Source organism: Myotis nattereri (assembly GCF_964212035.1).
Source record: "Myotis nattereri genome assembly, chromosome: X".
NCBI classification, from domain to species: Eukaryota; Metazoa; Chordata; class Mammalia; order Chiroptera; family Vespertilionidae; genus Myotis; species Myotis nattereri.
Window position 1 is genome coordinate 115,754,260 of NC_138078.1, and position 17,060 is coordinate 115,771,319.

The following is a 17,060-nucleotide window of genomic DNA, read 5'->3' on the forward strand; positions in this document are numbered from 1 at the left end:
AAAAGTTAAAAATTATTTAATAGTTATAGTTTATTGAACTTAGTTGTTACATCCTAGATGAATATTTGTGTTAAAAAATACTGCATCTTAAATCTTTAATTCAATCCTGATTTCCACTTAGATTAAGCATAAATCACAAGCTGGTATTGCAAAAATGTTGTTTTTGCTTTTTTCTTTAAAATAATGTTGACCAAGAATCACTAATAAGGATCAATTACATTCCCCATCCACCACTTATACTAGACATTCTAGACATCCCTCTCATTCCATTCACTCCCATAGTAGTGCACAGCTTGCACTACTTTAGTAGCTGCTGTTCAGTGCTCCTTGGCTGTATATGCGATATTTGATTGAAAATAACTGGAGTTTTCCTCTAAAACTTGGTCATCCCCACTCATGCTGCTCTGGCCATCATACCCACTCATGCTGCCTCTATACCCACCACTCAGCTGCTGGCTGGTTGGGCCACCATAACTGGACTGCCTGGTTTGACAAGCCCATGCCTTCCATCATTTGGCTACTATAAGTACCATCACTTGCTCCTCTGTAGAATTCAAGAAGAGTTCTACATATCTTTGTTGCATATTTGCTTTGTTTTACAACATAGCTGCCACAGCATCTTCATGAGTTGCAAACTCAACATCTACTTCACCAGTTACTCTGCTATCAGGACCAATTTCAGTATGTACTATCACAGGGTTGATGGTGAAAAAAATTATGTTATTCTCAGTAGGGCTGTAAGGTAATCCCTGCATGTGTACACAGTGTCCCCATTATGCTTTGGAAAGTAGAGCTACCATCCGATCTGTATCTTTAGTCAGACATTCCTGAAAAACAGTAATTGAGGTATCATCCAAATCCATCTGATCTAAAACCATAGCCTTCCTTATAGCCATTATAATAAACATAGCCTCCATAACCTCCACCATGAGCACCACACCTCAACCTTTCAAAGCCAGCTCCTCTGCCAATGCTGTTATACCATCTGCCAGTCCCAAGTCTATGGTAGGGACCTGGCTGCTGCATGGCCATAAGTTTTAGTGGTGGATCATAATGAGTTCTAACTTCAGCTCACCTTCTCTTAAAGTTTTCGATATACCTGTGCCCCATTCTTTCCTTTTGTTTCTTTAGAGCCTTTTCGGCTATTTCCTGTGAAGCAAACTGCACAGAGGCCTCCCCTGTTTCTCCCCTGGAAGTCCACTGGCAATGTTAGCCCATTTGATATGATTTCCAACCTTGAGAAGAACTGAACAATTTCTTCCTTGCTATATCCAAACAGGAGTACGCTAAATTACACAAAGCCATCACTGACTGTGACAGGACTATTTGGAACAATATACTTTGACACCCAATCCTTTGCAATGTTGTTTGACTTGAATACCTCAACATATCTGTGTCCCTTAGCTTAGTTTCTCTATTCTCAGGGCCAGTTTGACTTCATATTCTGATTCAAGTTCAACAAAAGCCTCACTACTTAGTCTGCCTTCTCTGGTGTAGATAAAACAAAATACCTTAAGCTCCATTTTGAATTTTGCAGTAAAGAAACAAAACAAAACAAAACAAAACAAAAAAAAAACATTTCACTTCATCCACTGTGCAAGACCAGGGCAAGCCGCAGACCTTCAATAAGAATCCCTTTGTGCTTTCGGTGCCCAACATCATTGTCACTTAGTGGGTCCTGGCATCGAAACAAGCTAATCACATGACTCCTGCATGGCTGAGAGAAATCTTTTTTATTTTTCAATTACAGTTGGCATGTATTATTATATTAGTTTCAGGTGTACACCCCAGTGGTTAGACATGACATAATTTACTAAGTGATCATCCTGATAAATCTCACAAACATCTGACACCATATGTAGTTATTAGAATACTAGAGGCCCGGTGCATGAAATTCATGCACTTGGGGCAGGGAGGGGGTGTCCCTCAGCCTGGTCTGCTCCCTCTTGCAGTCTGGGAGACCTTGGGGGATGTCCGACTGACAGGGGATGTCCCAAGGGGAGTGGGCCTAAGCCATTAGTTGGATATCCTTAGTGCTGCCACGGAAGCGGGAGCAGTTCCTGCCACTGTAGCTGTGATTGCTAGTCATGATCCCGGCTCCTGCATTGAGCGCCTGCCCCCTTGTGGTCAGTGCACATCATAGTGACCGGATGTTCTGCCATTCAGTCGATTTGCATGTTAGCCTTTTATTATATAGGTTAATTGACTATATTCCCTATGCTGTACTTTACATCTAATGACTATTCTGTAATCAACAATTTGTACTTCTTAATTCCTTCACCTTTTTGACCCACCCTCCTACCCCCCTCCCATCTGTCAATCATGTAAATATTCTCTATATGAGTCTGTTTATATTTTGCTTGTTTTTTTTTAAATTTTGTCTTTTCTATTCCATTGTTGATATGTATTCATTGCCATTGATTGTTCATATTTTTTTATTATTCTTTTTCTTCTTAAAGAAAGCCCTCTAACATTTCATATAATAGTGGTTTGGTGGTAATTAACTCCTTTAACTTTTTCTTATCTGGGAAACTCTTTATCTGTCCTTCAATTCTAAATGGTAGCTTTACCTTGTAGAGTAATCTTGGTTGTATGTTCTTGCTTATCATCACTTCAAATATTTCTTGTCAATTCCTTCTGGCTTGCCAACTTTCTGTTGAGAAGTCAGCTGATAATCTTATGGGAGCTCCCTTGTAGGTAACTGTTTTTCTCTTGCTGCGTTTAAGATTATTTCTTTGTCTTTAACCTTTTGCATTTTAATTATGATGTTTCTTGTTGTGGGCCTTTTTGGGTTCATCTTGTTTGGTACTTTCTGTGCTTCCTGAACTTGTATGTCTGTTTCTTTCACCAGGTTAGGGAAATGTTCCATCATTATTTTTTCCAAAAGGTTTTCAAATTTCTTGCTCTCTCTCTTCACCTTTCGGAACTCCCATGATGTAAATGTTGGTAATCTTGAAGTTTTCCCAGAGGCTCCTTACACTATCGCCATTTTTTAAATTCTTTCTTCTTTTTGTTATTCTGATTGTGTGTTTTTTTGCTTCCTTATATTACAAATCGCTGATTTGATTATTGAATTCATCTACTCTACTGTTGTTTCCTTGGAAATTATTCTTCATTTCAGTTAGTGTATACCTCATTTTTTACTGGTCCATTTTTTTTTTTTTTTTTTTTTTTTTGCTGTTGATGTTCTCACTAAGTTTACTGAGCATCCTTATAAGCAGTATTTTGAATTATACAACTAGAAGATTGTTTGTCTCTATTTTGTTTACTTCTTTTTCCTGAGTTTTGTTCTGTTCTTTCATTTGTGACATGTTTCTTTGTCTCCTCATTTTGCCAGCTTTGTTGTGTTTGTTTCTATGTATTATTAGGTAGTGCTGCCATGTCTTCCAGGCTTTGTAGAGTGGCCTAATGCCGTTTGTGTTCTATAGCATCCAGGGGCATAACCTTCTTGATCAACCAAGCTAGGCACTCAAGGTGCACCTCCCAATGTGGGCTGTGCAACCCTTCTCTTGTAGTTGATCCTTGATTGTTGTTTGCAAGTTGGTAGGAGGGTTTTGCCCCTAGGCTGATCAGCTGCAATGACTGGCTTCAATCACTGACCTCCAATGACCTTGGATTATCAGCTGTGCAAGTGCCGACTCCGCAGAGCAGGACTTATTTCAGGGGAGTTCTTGTTTCCCTTGGGTAGGTGGTTGGTGGTGATGCTTTAATGTGGTGTAAAGCTGTCCACTTTGGTGTGCTGGCTCTGGGGCCTCCTCAAGGTTCAGGGCAAGGTCAGCCACCACCTGTGTTCTGCTTGGGGCCACCCAGCATAAGCTACAAGGTGATCTGAAGATGGTTGTTCCTTTTACTGGGCTTGAAGGTGCCCAGTCTAGGCCAACCTGTGATCCATGGCCAGCTGCTGCTAATGCTGGGCCTGGGGCCATGTAGTGAGAGGTGCCAGACTCATTGAAGCCAGATGTTGCTTGTTTGTGAAACTTTAGGATAATCTGAAGCATGAGACAAGACACACTAATGGTATGGAAAAGCCACTGGAAAGAGCTTGGGTGGACCTGCAAGTTGGGTGGGGCAGTGCCTCAGGGAATCACCAGAGTAGGGTAAACAGTGTGCGCCAGGTTGATGGAGTCTCAGATATGGCACTCTAGCCTGCCAATTCTGAGGCGGGAAAGCTTACCAAAGGAAAAATGGCTTCTGCCAGCACTTCTGTCTGGGAGAAAGCTACCAGTCCAGCTCTCACCATGATGCCAGATAATTAAGTTCCTTCATGTATGTCTCTGGTACCTTTCAAGCTACGGCCCCAGTGCTTGAACTCAGGCAGTGTGAGTGTATGTCCATGCATGGGCCCTTTAAGGCAGTGGTCGCCAACCTTTGGGACCTCATGGACCACCAGTGGTCCACAGACCACTGGTTGGTGACTGCTGCTCCAAAGGTTTCCTTAAACCAGCAGTCCCCAACCTTTTGGACCTACGGACCACCGGTTGGCAACCACTGCTTTAAGAGGACCTGCGTGGAACTCCAGCAGCCCTTATTTTCCTCAACCTCAGTCCCCACTGTTTTCTTACCATTAATGTTATTGGGACTTCTCTTCTTGGCACTGGAACCCTGAGCTGTGGGCCTGGGACCCCTGACTCCTCAGGAAAGATATTCCTCCCAATTTTTATCCACCACATGTCGGTATGGGACCAGCTATTCTGCATCCCCCACCCCTCCTATCAGCCTTGATGTATCTTCTTCTTTAATTCCTTAGTTGTAGGATTTCCATTCAGCCAGATTTCAGGTGGTTCTGAATGATGGTTGTTCTGGGAGAACCATTTGATTAGTTGTGGAAATAGGTGAGTATTGTGTTTACCTATGTTGTCAACTTGACCGGAAGATCTTTTTATTATTTGAAAGAATTCACCTGTTAAGCAATATGGGCATGAAGTCTTGTTTGTAAGATTGTTATGAATTCAATTCTTTGATAAATATAAGGCTATTCATATTTTCTACTTTTATATCAGTTTTAGTGATTTAAATCTTCTAAGGCTGTTTATTTCATCTAAGTTATCAAATTTTTTCTCATAGCTTCATTTTTTAATCCTCACCCAAGGACATGTGTTTTTTTAAAAAAACATGATTTTCTAAGGCGGGGGGGAGAGACATCTATATGAGAGAGAAACATCGATCTACTATCTCCCATATACGCCTTTTCTAGGGATCAAACTTGGAATCTATGCATGTGTCCTGACTGGGAATTGAACCCAGAACCTTTTGGTGTAGAGACAACACACTAGCCAACTGAGCTCTCCCGCCCCCCAAGGCTGTCATAATTTTTATAATGGTATAATTCTTTAAATTAAACATGATGGATAATTATGCTTTCTTATTTCTGATATTTCTAGTTTGAGTCTTTTCTTGATCATTAGCTAGAGGTCTGTCACTGTATTTATATTTTCAAAGAACCAAATTTTGGTTTCATTAATTTCCTCTATTTGTATGTTTTTCCATTTCACTGATCATCATTCATAAATTTATTTTTCTCCTTCTTGGGTTTAACTTGCTATTTTATTTTTTAGCTTTCTCAGATGGCAGTTTATATTGCTGATTCTAATCTTCTTAAAAAATATGAGCATTTAAAACTATGGGTTTCTTGCTAGGTATTGTATTAGCTGCATTCTACAAAATTTGATTTGTTGTGTTTTCCTTTTCATTCAATTCAAGACTTTCTAATTTCCCTTGTGAATTACTCTTACACCCATGCTTTATTACAAAGTGTGTTGTTTAATTTATAAGTGTTTCAAAAATTTCCAGATATCATTTTGGTATTAATTCCTAATACAATGTTTCTGTGGTCCCCAAATATATACTGTATAACTTGTATTTAAATTTATTGGGGTTTTCTGGTTTAGCATATGATCTGTTTTGATTAATGTTCTATGTATATTTTAAGGTAATGTTTATTCTGCTTTCATTGGATGCAGTATTTTATTTTTTGTTTTATAAATGTTTATTTGAAATGAAAATAAGAATGTTTTGTTACAGTATTTATCAAATGCACAACATTATTTTCACAGCATAAATAAATATATAAGGCAGAAGTCAATTTGCAGTACACAGTCAGCATCATGATGTAGGAATTTTGGTGATAACAACATGAGTTATTACTTATAGTGCAGGAAAAAAAAAATGTGACCATAGCAACATTCTTGCTTGTAATTCCTCTTCTGCACACAGGACAACTATACTTTTGAGCTGCCATTTGTAATTCAGGTTGGCACCAAATCAAATAAATGATTGAATAAATATATAACTGGGGATAAAGTGACAAATTTTCTTCACAGAATTCTAAATAACATATGTAGATATCTACCCCTATCCCATAAGGCAGAACATAAGTGATTGACCCCTTTCCCTGGCCAATCACCCAAATTAATCTGTATCCTTTGAGTCGTGGTCATTTAAATATTTTCTTTTCACTTATTTGCACTCCCGTAAAGAGTGTACTTCTCAATCTTGTTCATAAGGATAACCTGAAAAGCCTAGTCAAATTCCTTTTGAAAAACTGTATTGTTTTTCAAATGCATTTGAAACCAGTCAGAAAAAAAAGAGTAACCTAATATGACAGATTTTTAGTGAACCAATGTTGGCTTCTAGGGGTCTCCATTTATTTTTCCAAGTGATTTGAATCTTTATACTAATAATATAAAATATGGCTGAGGATTGATGTCAATCTCTTCAGACTTTCTTGAATTTGGTGTAAAGTGTCATTCCTAGTCTTGAAGCATCTTTCAAAGAAACAGATCTGGGTTTAAGTGATAACTGATGCTTTTGGATGTGGAATGGCAACTAAATTAGCCTCTCTGAAATTTGTGTTTTCTCTGTGAATACAGGAAAATAATATTTATGCACTTTTCAGGGTTATTGTGAAAATTAAGTTTATATAAAATGTTTTGTGTATAGTAGGTGCTCAATAATAGCTTGCATCAGCATCGTCACCATCACTTGAGTTTTAGTTCTTTCTTATGAATGTTTGTTTAGCTACCTTCACAACACATGAAAAGGTACAATTAAAAATAAGATTGGGACTGTGGGTCAAAATTTCCCCTTTTTAAAAAATTTGTCAGGACAAGCTGGATTCATTAATCATCTTCACATACCGCTATCACCTCTTCCCTCTCCCTCACTCTCAGGTGAGTCTTCTTTCCAATTTAACTGAGAAAATAGAAGCAATAAGAAATGAATTTCCACCTAGAGCAGTGGTTCTCAACCTTGGCAGCACATTAGAATCACCTGGGAATCTTTTTAAAATCCTGATTTCTGGGCCTCATCCTCCGGAAATTCTGTTTCTTTGTTACTAATATTGTGGCCTCACCCCATAACAAAGAAACAGAATTTCCGGAGGATGAGGCCCAGAAATCAGGATTTTAAAAAGATTCCCAGGTGATTCTAATGTGCAGCCAAGATTGAGAACCACTGACCTAGAGTATACCAGTACCTTTACCCATATGCCTTTCTGTTCTCTAGGAGAAGTATGTTTCTAGAGATGATTAAACTCTCTACTTGTCCACTAGATCTTATTACCTCTGGCATGTTCAAAGACAAGCTTTCAGCAATTTTCCAAGTTTTTCCCCCATTACTAATTTCTCCTTTCTATACTATCATTTGCTTCAAACTACAGATATTTCATCTTGAGGAAAAAACAGAAATTGAAAACCTCTTTTGACACCACATCCGTTAACACCCTTTCAGCTGCCATCACTTCCTTCTTTTGACAAAAACAAACAAACAAACAAAACACTCTTTAACACATGTTATTTACTTGCTGTTTTTAATTCCTTTCACTTCATTCCAGATCCCAATTCACTGAGACATTTGACCCTATCACTGTACTGATATGTCTCTTATCAAGGTCAACTATGACCACATTTTATTAAATCCATTTTTTTTAATTTATTGCTTAAAGTATTACAAAGGGTACTACATATGTGTTAATTTTATCCCCCCGCCCTAGACAGTCCCCTAGCCTCCCCTATCCCCCAGTGTCTTATGTCCATTGGTTATGGTTATATGCATGCATACAAGTCCTTTAGTTGATCTCTTACCCCCCTACCTCCTGCCCCCCAACCCTCCCTGGCCTTCCCGCTGCAGTTTGACAATCTGTTTGAGGCAGCTCTGCCTCTGTATCTATTATTGTTCAAAAGTTTATAATGGTCTCTATTATCCATGAATGAATAAGATCATGTGGTATTTTTCCTTCATTGACTGGCTTATTTCACTTAGCATAATGCTCTCCAGTTCCATCCATGACGTTGCAAATGGTAGGAGTTCCTTCCTTTTTAGAGCAGCATAGTATTCCATCGTGTAGATGTACCACAGTTTTCTAATCCATTCATCTACTGATGGGCACTTAGGCTGTTTCCAGATCTTAGCTATGGTGAATTGTGCTGCTATCAACATAGGGGTGCATATATCCTTTCTGATTGGTGTTTCTGGTTTCTTGGGATATATTCCTAGAAGTGGGATCACAGGGTCAAATGGGAGTTCCATTTTCAGTTTTTTAAGGAAACTCCATACTGTCTTCCATAGTGGCTGCACCAGTCTTCATTCCCACCAGCAGTGCACAAGTGTTCCTTTTTCTCCACATCCTCTCCAGCACTTGTCGTTTGTTGATTTGTTGATGATAGCCAGTCTGACAGGTGTGAGATGGTACCTCATTGTTGTTTTGATTTGCATTTCTCGGATGATTAGTGACTTTGAGCATGTTTTCATATGTCTCTTGGCTTTCTGAATGTCCTCTTTTGAAAGGTGTCTATTTAGGTCCTTTGCCCATTTTTTGATTGGATTGTTTATCTTCCTTTTGTTGAGTTGTATGAGTTCCCTATAAATTTTGGAGATTAGGCCCTTATCAGATATGACATTGGCAAATATGTTTTCCCACACAGTGGGTTTTCTTGTTGTTTTGTTGATGGTTTCTTTTGCTGTGCAGAAGCTTTTTATTTTGATGTAGTCCCATTTGTTAATTTTCTCTGTAGTTTCAAGTGCCCTAGGAGCTGTATCAGTGAAGAAATTGCTTCGGCATATGTCTGAGATTTTGTTGCCTTTGGATTCTTCTAGAATTTTTATGGTTTCCTGTTGTACATTTGAGTCCTTTATCCATTTTGAGTTTATTTTTGTGTATGGTGTAAGTTGGTGGTCTAGTTTTATTTTCTTGCATATATCTGTCCAATTTTCCCAACACCATTTATTGAAGAGACTATCTTGGCTCCATTGTATGTTCTTGCCCCCTTTGTCAAATATTTATTGAGCATATTGGTTCGGGCCGATTTCTGGGCTCTCTATTCTATTCCATTGATCTATATGCCTGTTCTTGTGCCAGTACCAGGCAGTTTTGAGAACAGTGGCTTTGTAATACAACTTGATATCTGGTATTGATGTCCCACCTACTTTGGTCTTTTTCAGGATTGCTGTAGCTATTCGGGGTCTTTTTTTATTCCAGATGAATTTTTGGAGAGTTCGTTCTAGATCTCTGAAGTATGCCGTTGGTATTTTAATGGGAAGTGCGTTGAATTTATAGATTGCTTTGGGTAGTATGGACATTTTAATGATGTTGATTCTACCAATCCATGAACACGGTATGTTCTTCTATCTGTTTATGTCTTCCTCTATCTCTTTTTTCAACGTCCTATAGTTTTCTGAGTAGAGGTCTTTTACCTCTTTAGTTAAGTTTATTCCTAGGTAGCTTAATTTTTTTGGTGCAATGGTAAACGGGATTGTTTTTATAATCTCTCTTTCTGAAAGTTCACTATTGGTGTATAGAAATGCCTCAGATTTCTTGGGGTTAATTTTGTATCCTGCTACATTGCCAAATTCATGTATTAAGTCTAGTAGCTTTTTGATGGAGTCTCTAGGGTTTTGTATGTATAATATCATGTCGTCTGCAAATAAGGACAGTTTTACTTCCTCTTTTCCAATTTGGATGCCTTTTATTTCTTCTTCTTGCCGAATTGCAATGGCTAACACTTCCAGTACTATGTTGAACAGGAGTGGTGAGAGGGGGCATCCCTTTCTTGTTCCTGTTCTTAGGGGAAATGGTGTTAGTTTTTTTCCATTGAGTATGATGTTGGCTGTGGGCCTGTCATATATGGCTTTTATTATGTTGAGGTATGATCCTTCTACTCCCACCTTGCTGAGAGCTTTTATCAAAAATGGGTGTTGAATTTTGTCAAATGCTTTTTCTGCATCAATTGATATGACCATGTGGTTTTTTTCTTTCAATTTGTTTATGTGATGTATCACGTTTATTGATTTGCGGATATTGTACCATCCTTGCATCCCTGGGATAAATCCTACTTGGTCATGGTGTATGATTTTTCTGATGTACTGCTGGATCCGATTTGCTAAGATTTTGTTTAGGATTTTGGCATCTATGTTCATGAGGGATATTGGCCTGTAATTCTCTTTCATTGTGTTGTCTTTACCTGGTTTTGGTATTAGGGTGATGCTGGCTTCATAGAATGAGCTTGGAAGTGTTCCTTCCTCTTGGATTTTTTGTAGTAGTCTGAGGAGGATAGGTTTTAGTTCTTCCTTGAATGTTTGGTAAAACTCCCCTGTGAAGCCGTCTGGTCCTGGGCTTTTGTTTGCTGGAAGCTTTTTGATGACTGCTTCAATTTCTTCCATAGTTATTGGCCTGTTGAGATTTTTAGATTCTTCCTGATTGAGTTTTGGAATGTTGTATTTTTCTAGGAATTTGTCCATTTCCTCCAGGTTGTCTAGTTTGTTGGAGTAGAGCTGTCCATAGTATTTTTTAACAATCATTTGTATTTCTGTGGGGTCTGTTGTTATTTCGCTTCTATCGTTTCTGTTTTTGTTTACTTGGGTCCTCTCTCTTTGCCTCTTGGTGAGTCTGGCTAGAGGTTTGTCAATCTTGTTTATCCTTTCAAAGAACCAGCTCTTGGTTTCATTGATTTTCTGTATTTTTTTTTTTTGGTCTCTATGTTATTTATTTCTGCTCTAATCTTTATTATCTCCTTCCTTCTGCTCACTCTGGGCTTTTCTTGTTGCTCTCTTTCTAATTCTTTGAGTTGTAGAGTTAGCTGATTTACTACCATTTTTTCTTGTTTTTTGAGATAGGACTGTAGAGCTATAAAGTTCCCTCTCAGGACTGCTTTCATTGTGTCCCATAGGTTTTGGATTGTTGTGTTTTCATTGTCATTAGTTTCCAGGATGTTTCGAATTTCTTCTTTGATTTCATTGGTAACCCAATCAATATTTAATAGCATGCTATTCAGCTTCCAGGTGTTTGAGTATTTTGGGTTGTTTTTATTGTAGTTTATTTCTAATATTATGCCATCGTGGTCTGCGAAGACGCTTTTTATGATTTCAATCTTCTTGAATTTGTGGATACTTTGGTTGTGACCCAATATATGGTCTATTTTTGAATATGTCTTATGAGCATTTGAGTAGAATGTATATTCCCTGGCTTTGGGGTGAAGTGTTCTGAAGATGTCTATTAAGTCCATCTGATCTAGTGAGTCATTTAGGATTGCTGTATCTTTGCTGATTGTTTGTCTAGAGGGCTTATCCAGTGCTGTCAGTGGTGTATTAAAGTCCCCTACTATGATTGTATTGTTGTTGATCTCTCCTTTGATATCTTCCAGGAGTTTTTTTATGAATTTGGGTGCTCCTGCATTGGGTGCATATATGTTTACCAGAGTTATATCTTCTTGTTGTATTGATCCCTTTATTAGTATTATGAAGTGGCCTTCCGTATCTCTTGTTATGGCCTTCACTTTGAGGTCTATTTTGTCCGATATAAGTATTGCTACCCCAGCTTTCTTTTCCTTTCCATTTGCCTGAAAGATATTTTTCCATCCCTTCAGTTTCAGTCTGTGTGAGTCCCTTCTAATGACGTGGGTTTCTGGTAGACAGCAGATGTATGGGTCATGTTTTTTTATCCATTCAGCCACTCGATGTCTTTTGTTTGGAGCATTTAGTCCGTTTACGTTTTAAGTTATTATTGAAAGGTACTTGTTTGTAGCCATTTCTGTTTTTGTGTGGCTGTTTTCTTTCTGAGCTTTTGATTTCTTATTTTTATACCAGTCCCTTTAGCATTCCTTGCATTGCTGGCTTGGTGGTGATAAACTCCCTTAGCCTTTTTTTGTCTGTGAAGCTTCTTATTTCCCCTTCAAGTTTGAATGATAGCCTTGCTGGATAGAGTATTCTTGGATTCAGTCCTTTGCTTTGCATCACTTTGTAAATTTCTGTCCATTCTTTTCTGGCCTGATGTGTTTCTGTTGAGAAATCATTTGACAATCTAATGGGAGATCCCTTGTATGTAACTTTCCGTCTCTCTCTTGCAGCCTGTAAGATTCTCTCTTTGTCCTGAACGTTTGCCATGGTAATTATGATGTGTCTTGGTGTGGGTCTTTTCGGGTTCACCTTGTTTGGGACTCTCTGGGCTTGTGTGACTTTTTTCTTCCCCACCTCAGGGAAGTTTTCTGACATTATTTCTTCTAATAGGTTTTCTAATCCTTGTTCATCCTTCTGTTGTTCTGGTACCCCTATTATTCGTATGTTGTTTCGTTTCATGTTGTCCCAAAGCTCCCTTAGGCTCTCCTCCTGTCTTTTAATTTTTTTCTCCAATTGCAGTTCAGTTTGGGTGTGTTTTGCTTCCTTGTCTTCTAATTCACTAATTCGGTCCTCCGCTTCTCCTAGTCTACTGTTGATACTTTCAATGGAGTTTTTCATTGCAGCTATATCACTCTTCATTTCTTCTTGGGTCTTACTTAAGTTGTTGATTTTTTCATCTGTTTCTTCTAGCTTCTTTCATATGTTATCGATTTTTTCATCTGTTTCTTCTTGCTTCTTGCAGAGGTTGTCGATTTTTTCCTCCATCCAGTTTATGCACTCTAGGACCCTTATTCTGAATTCTTTTTCTGTCATGTTGCATGCCTCTGTATTACTTAGCTGCTTTTCTGGAGAGCCCTCCTTCTCTTTCCTTTGGGGGTTTCTTTGTCTACCCATGTTTGATCTCACTGACATATCTAGACGTTGAGTCGTTCAGTGGTTGCTCCCTTGGTGGCAGTGACTCCTTGGTCTGTGGTTGCTCTTTGGGCGGTTGCGGTAGCAGCTGCTCTTCAGTTTGCAGCAGCTCCTCTGGTGGGTGCTGTTCACAGCTGTGATGGCTCTTCTGGCTGGTGTGGTGAGGTTTCACGTACAGCTGCTGTTCCTCAGCAGAGGGTGTTGGTGCTCAGGAGGTTGCTGTTGCTTGGATCTGCTGCGTTGATTTAAAGGCACAAAATACAACACAACAAGGCACCACGTACCAGGCATTATACACAAATATATTCACATATTAATAACCCCAAATAAAGGTGACCACCTGAATTAAGAGAATTAGGGGATAAGGAAGAAGGAAGAGAAAAAGATAAAAGAGAAAAAAGAAAAGAAAAGTAGGGACCAAAAAAAGGAGTGCAAAAATGAAATTGGGAAAAAGGGGCGGGGAAAATAAAAGCGAGAAAAGAAAAGAAAAGAAAAAAAAAGAGCGAAAAGAGAGAATGAAGTGGAAGAGGGGAAGAGACTTTTTTATATGAGGAGAATACTCCTATAGAACAGCCATTAATCCCAACAAATTCCAGCAACAGCTCCCTGGAGATGAATGCAAACTAGAAACAACCAATAATATAACGATGAAAACAGAATGGAGAACACTAATCCCAAAATAAAATAAAGAGAAAATAAAATGGCACTTAAAAAAAATGGTAAAATGGTAGCAGTAATAATACTGGTTAAAAATAAGAAGGTAGTAATTAAAAGGGTAAAATCAGGTGATGGATAAAAGGAGAAAGAAAAAAAAAGAAAAGAAAAAAAAAGAAAAAAAATTGGTTTCTTAGTTAAAAGGTGAAAAAAGAAAAAAAAAATTGCAGTAGTGAAGGTCCTTAGGTTCTTCTATTCTTCAGTGTGGCTCGCCTTAGACTGCCAGGTATTCAGGAGAGTGTTGAGTTTCCCTGCGATACACTGTTCCTCTGTGTTGTAAACCACAGTCCTTATTTTAAAGCAAGCCGCATTTGTTTCCCAGACTGCCTTATTTTGTGTTTAGCAAAGAGTCAGTTTGTGGGTCAGCCTCTGGGTGGCAGTGTTCTGGGGTTGGCCTCTGAGGCTATAGGTCCTCTCTGTCCAGTGGAGGTTCACTGCCCAGAGCTGGCTGCGTAATAGTTAGTTACCGGGGCTGTGTTGTTGCTGGGATTGAAAATCCCTCTATAGGCCAGACCCTGTTAACTCCCAGGGACTGATCAGGTTATTTTAATCCTTGATCTCCTACAGGGTGGAATCTGGGTGTGGCTGTGCTCCTTGCCTGAGGGCTGGGGGGAGGAGTCTCACTCTCCAGAGAGAATGTCTGCCCCAGACCTGGGCTCGGGGGTGTCTCAGCACTCAATTCGCTGCCACCTCTCCCGGCCCCCCTTCTCTCCTCAGTCTCTCCCCAGATTCCACTCCTCCGCACACTCTACCTCTCTTCAGCACAGGTGAGTGTCTGTATCCGAAATGTCCCATGAACAGGATTCAGTAAAAACAAACAAACGAACACTGGCCGCGGAAACGGGAAAGGCTTGGTTTCTGTAAGCTTCTTCTCTTACCGGGACTGCATGGTCTGGTCAGCTCTTCAGGCTGCCCCCTTTAGGCTCAGTCCTCTGTGATCACAGAACCCAGCTCTCAATTCCCCCAGCGGCGCCAGGAATCCCGCAGTTCTCCTTTCCCCCATCAGGGGCTGTGCCTGTCCCAAGGGACGCGGCTGTCTGCCACGGGGTCTCCCTCAGACTCTCTGGGCTCAGAGGTCTGGCAAACTTTCCTGCCCAAATCCCTGTTTCTTTTTTACCTTTCCAGGGGAGTTCTGCTCTTCCAGGCTGCAAACCGTTTCACCAGCTGAGCAGTTTTGCCAATTCAGGGTGGATGTTACTAGTTTCAGCTGCTCACTCCATTTGCTCCGGGACACGACCTGGGACACGTCTGCCTATACTGCCGCCATCTTGCTCCTCTCTCTAAATCCATTTTTGATTCGCAATCCTTATCTGTCCTATCATATCAAAGGTGTGTGACACAACTGATTATTCCTCTCATCTTGAAGCACATTCTTCACTTGGCTTCTGGGGAAACATACTTTTGGTTTTCCTCCCACTTTAGCAATTGCTCCTTTTAATATCCTTTGCTGGTTCCTTCTTAACACTCTGGCCCAGGGGCCCTCAAACTTTTTAAACAGGGGGCCAGTTCACTGTCCCTCAGACCGTTGTAGGGCCGGACTATAGTTTAAAAAAAACAAACTGTGAACAAATTCCTATGCACACAGCGGCGGCAAAAACACCCGGCCGGCCGGATAAATGTTTTCGGCGGGCCGCATGTGGCCCGTGGGCCGTAGTTTGAGGACCCCTGCGAGTCTGGCCTCTAAACTTTGGACTGATTCTGAGCTTAGTCCTTGGAACTCTTCACTTTAAAAAAATGTATATTTCAATTACAGTTTACATTCAATATTATTTTGTATTAGTTTCAGGTGTACAATATAGTGGTTAGACAATCATATACTATACAAAGTATTCCCCTTGATATTTCCAGGATCTGCCTGGCACCATACATAGTTATTACTTTTTTAAAATTTTTATCCTCAGTCTGAGGATATTTTTCATTGATTTCAGAGACAGGAGGGAGGGAGGGAGAGAGAGAAAGATAGAGAAAGAGAGAGAGAGAGAGTAAGAGAGAGAGAGAGATCAGTTGCTTCATGTACACACCCTGGCCTGGAGTCGAACCCACAACCTAGGTGTGTGCCCTTAGCAGGAATTGAACTCACAAACCTTTGGTACACAGGATGATGCTTCACCCACTGAGCAACACTGGTCAGGGCATAGTTATTACTTTTTATTTGTCCTCATTCTTTCAGTGATCTCATCTGATCATAGATTTACATGCTATCTATTCCAGTATTTCTGCCCCACACCTTGATGTCTCAAATCATATACACAACTGCTTAGCTGACTTCTTCAATTTGATATTTGTTTGGCATTGTACATGAAATATATTTAAAATCCAACTCTATATATTCCCTATCTCCAAACTTGCTGCTTCTCAGTATATGGTATCTTCACTTCTATAATTGCTTAAAGAAAAAAACTTAGTCTTCTTTGACTCCTCTCTTTTTCATCCCATGTCCTACAAATATTTGCATATCTTATTGGTTTTGCTTTCCAAATATATCATAATTGAACATCTCACTCTATTGTCTCCACTGTGATCCAAATCATCATTATTTCTCATTTTTGATATTGAAATAGTATCATAGTCTTGCTACTTCCTTTCCCACCCATGCTCTAGTCCAGTGATGGCAAACCTTTTGAGCTCGGCGTGTTAGCATTTTGAAAAACCCTAACTTAACTCCGGTGCCGTGTCACATATAGAATTTTTTTGATATTTGCAACCATAATAAAACAAAGATTTATATTTTTTATATTTATTTAATACTAGAGGCCCGGTGCACAAAAATTTGTGCACTCAGGGGGAGGGGGGTCCCTCAGCCCGGCCTGTGCCCTCTTGTAGTCTGGGACCCCTCGGGAGATAACGACCTGCTGGCTTAGACCTGCTCCCGGGTGGCAGAGGGCAGGCCCAATCCCTAGGTGCAGCCCCTGGTCAGGCTCAAAGCAGGGCCGATTAGGGAGTTGGGGTGCCGCCCCCTGTCATACACAGAGCAGGGCGATCGGGAGGTTGTGATTCCACCCTCAGTCACGCTCAGGGTAGGGCCGATTGGGGGGTTGGGGCACCATCCCCTGTCACACTCAAGGCAGGGTCAATGGGGAGGTTGCGGCGCCACCCCCTGTCATGCACAGAGCAGGGCCAATCAGGGGGTTGGGGCATTTCCCCCTGTCACTCACAGAGCAGGGCCCATCAGGGGGTTGGGGCGCCGCCCTCTATCACCCACAGAGCAGGGCCGATCAGGGGGTTGGGGTGCCGCCACTCTCACACTCAGGACAGGGCTGATGGGGAGGTTATGGCTCTACCCAGTCACACACAGAGCAGGGCCCGTAGGGGGGGGCCCGTGGGGT

The 17,060-nt window shown here is 40.3% G+C and overlaps 1 pseudogene across 1 annotated transcript; it reads right to left on the bottom strand.

Annotated features, from left to right (window-relative positions):
- Positions 1 to 214: 214 nt before the first annotated feature.
- On the bottom strand, positions 215 to 1,662 carry LOC308512068 (heterogeneous nuclear ribonucleoprotein H2-like; annotated as a pseudogene). The gene has a single exon. The product of its transcript is annotated as a heterogeneous nuclear ribonucleoprotein H2-like (transcript).
- Positions 1,663 to 17,060: the final 15,398 nt, after the last annotated feature.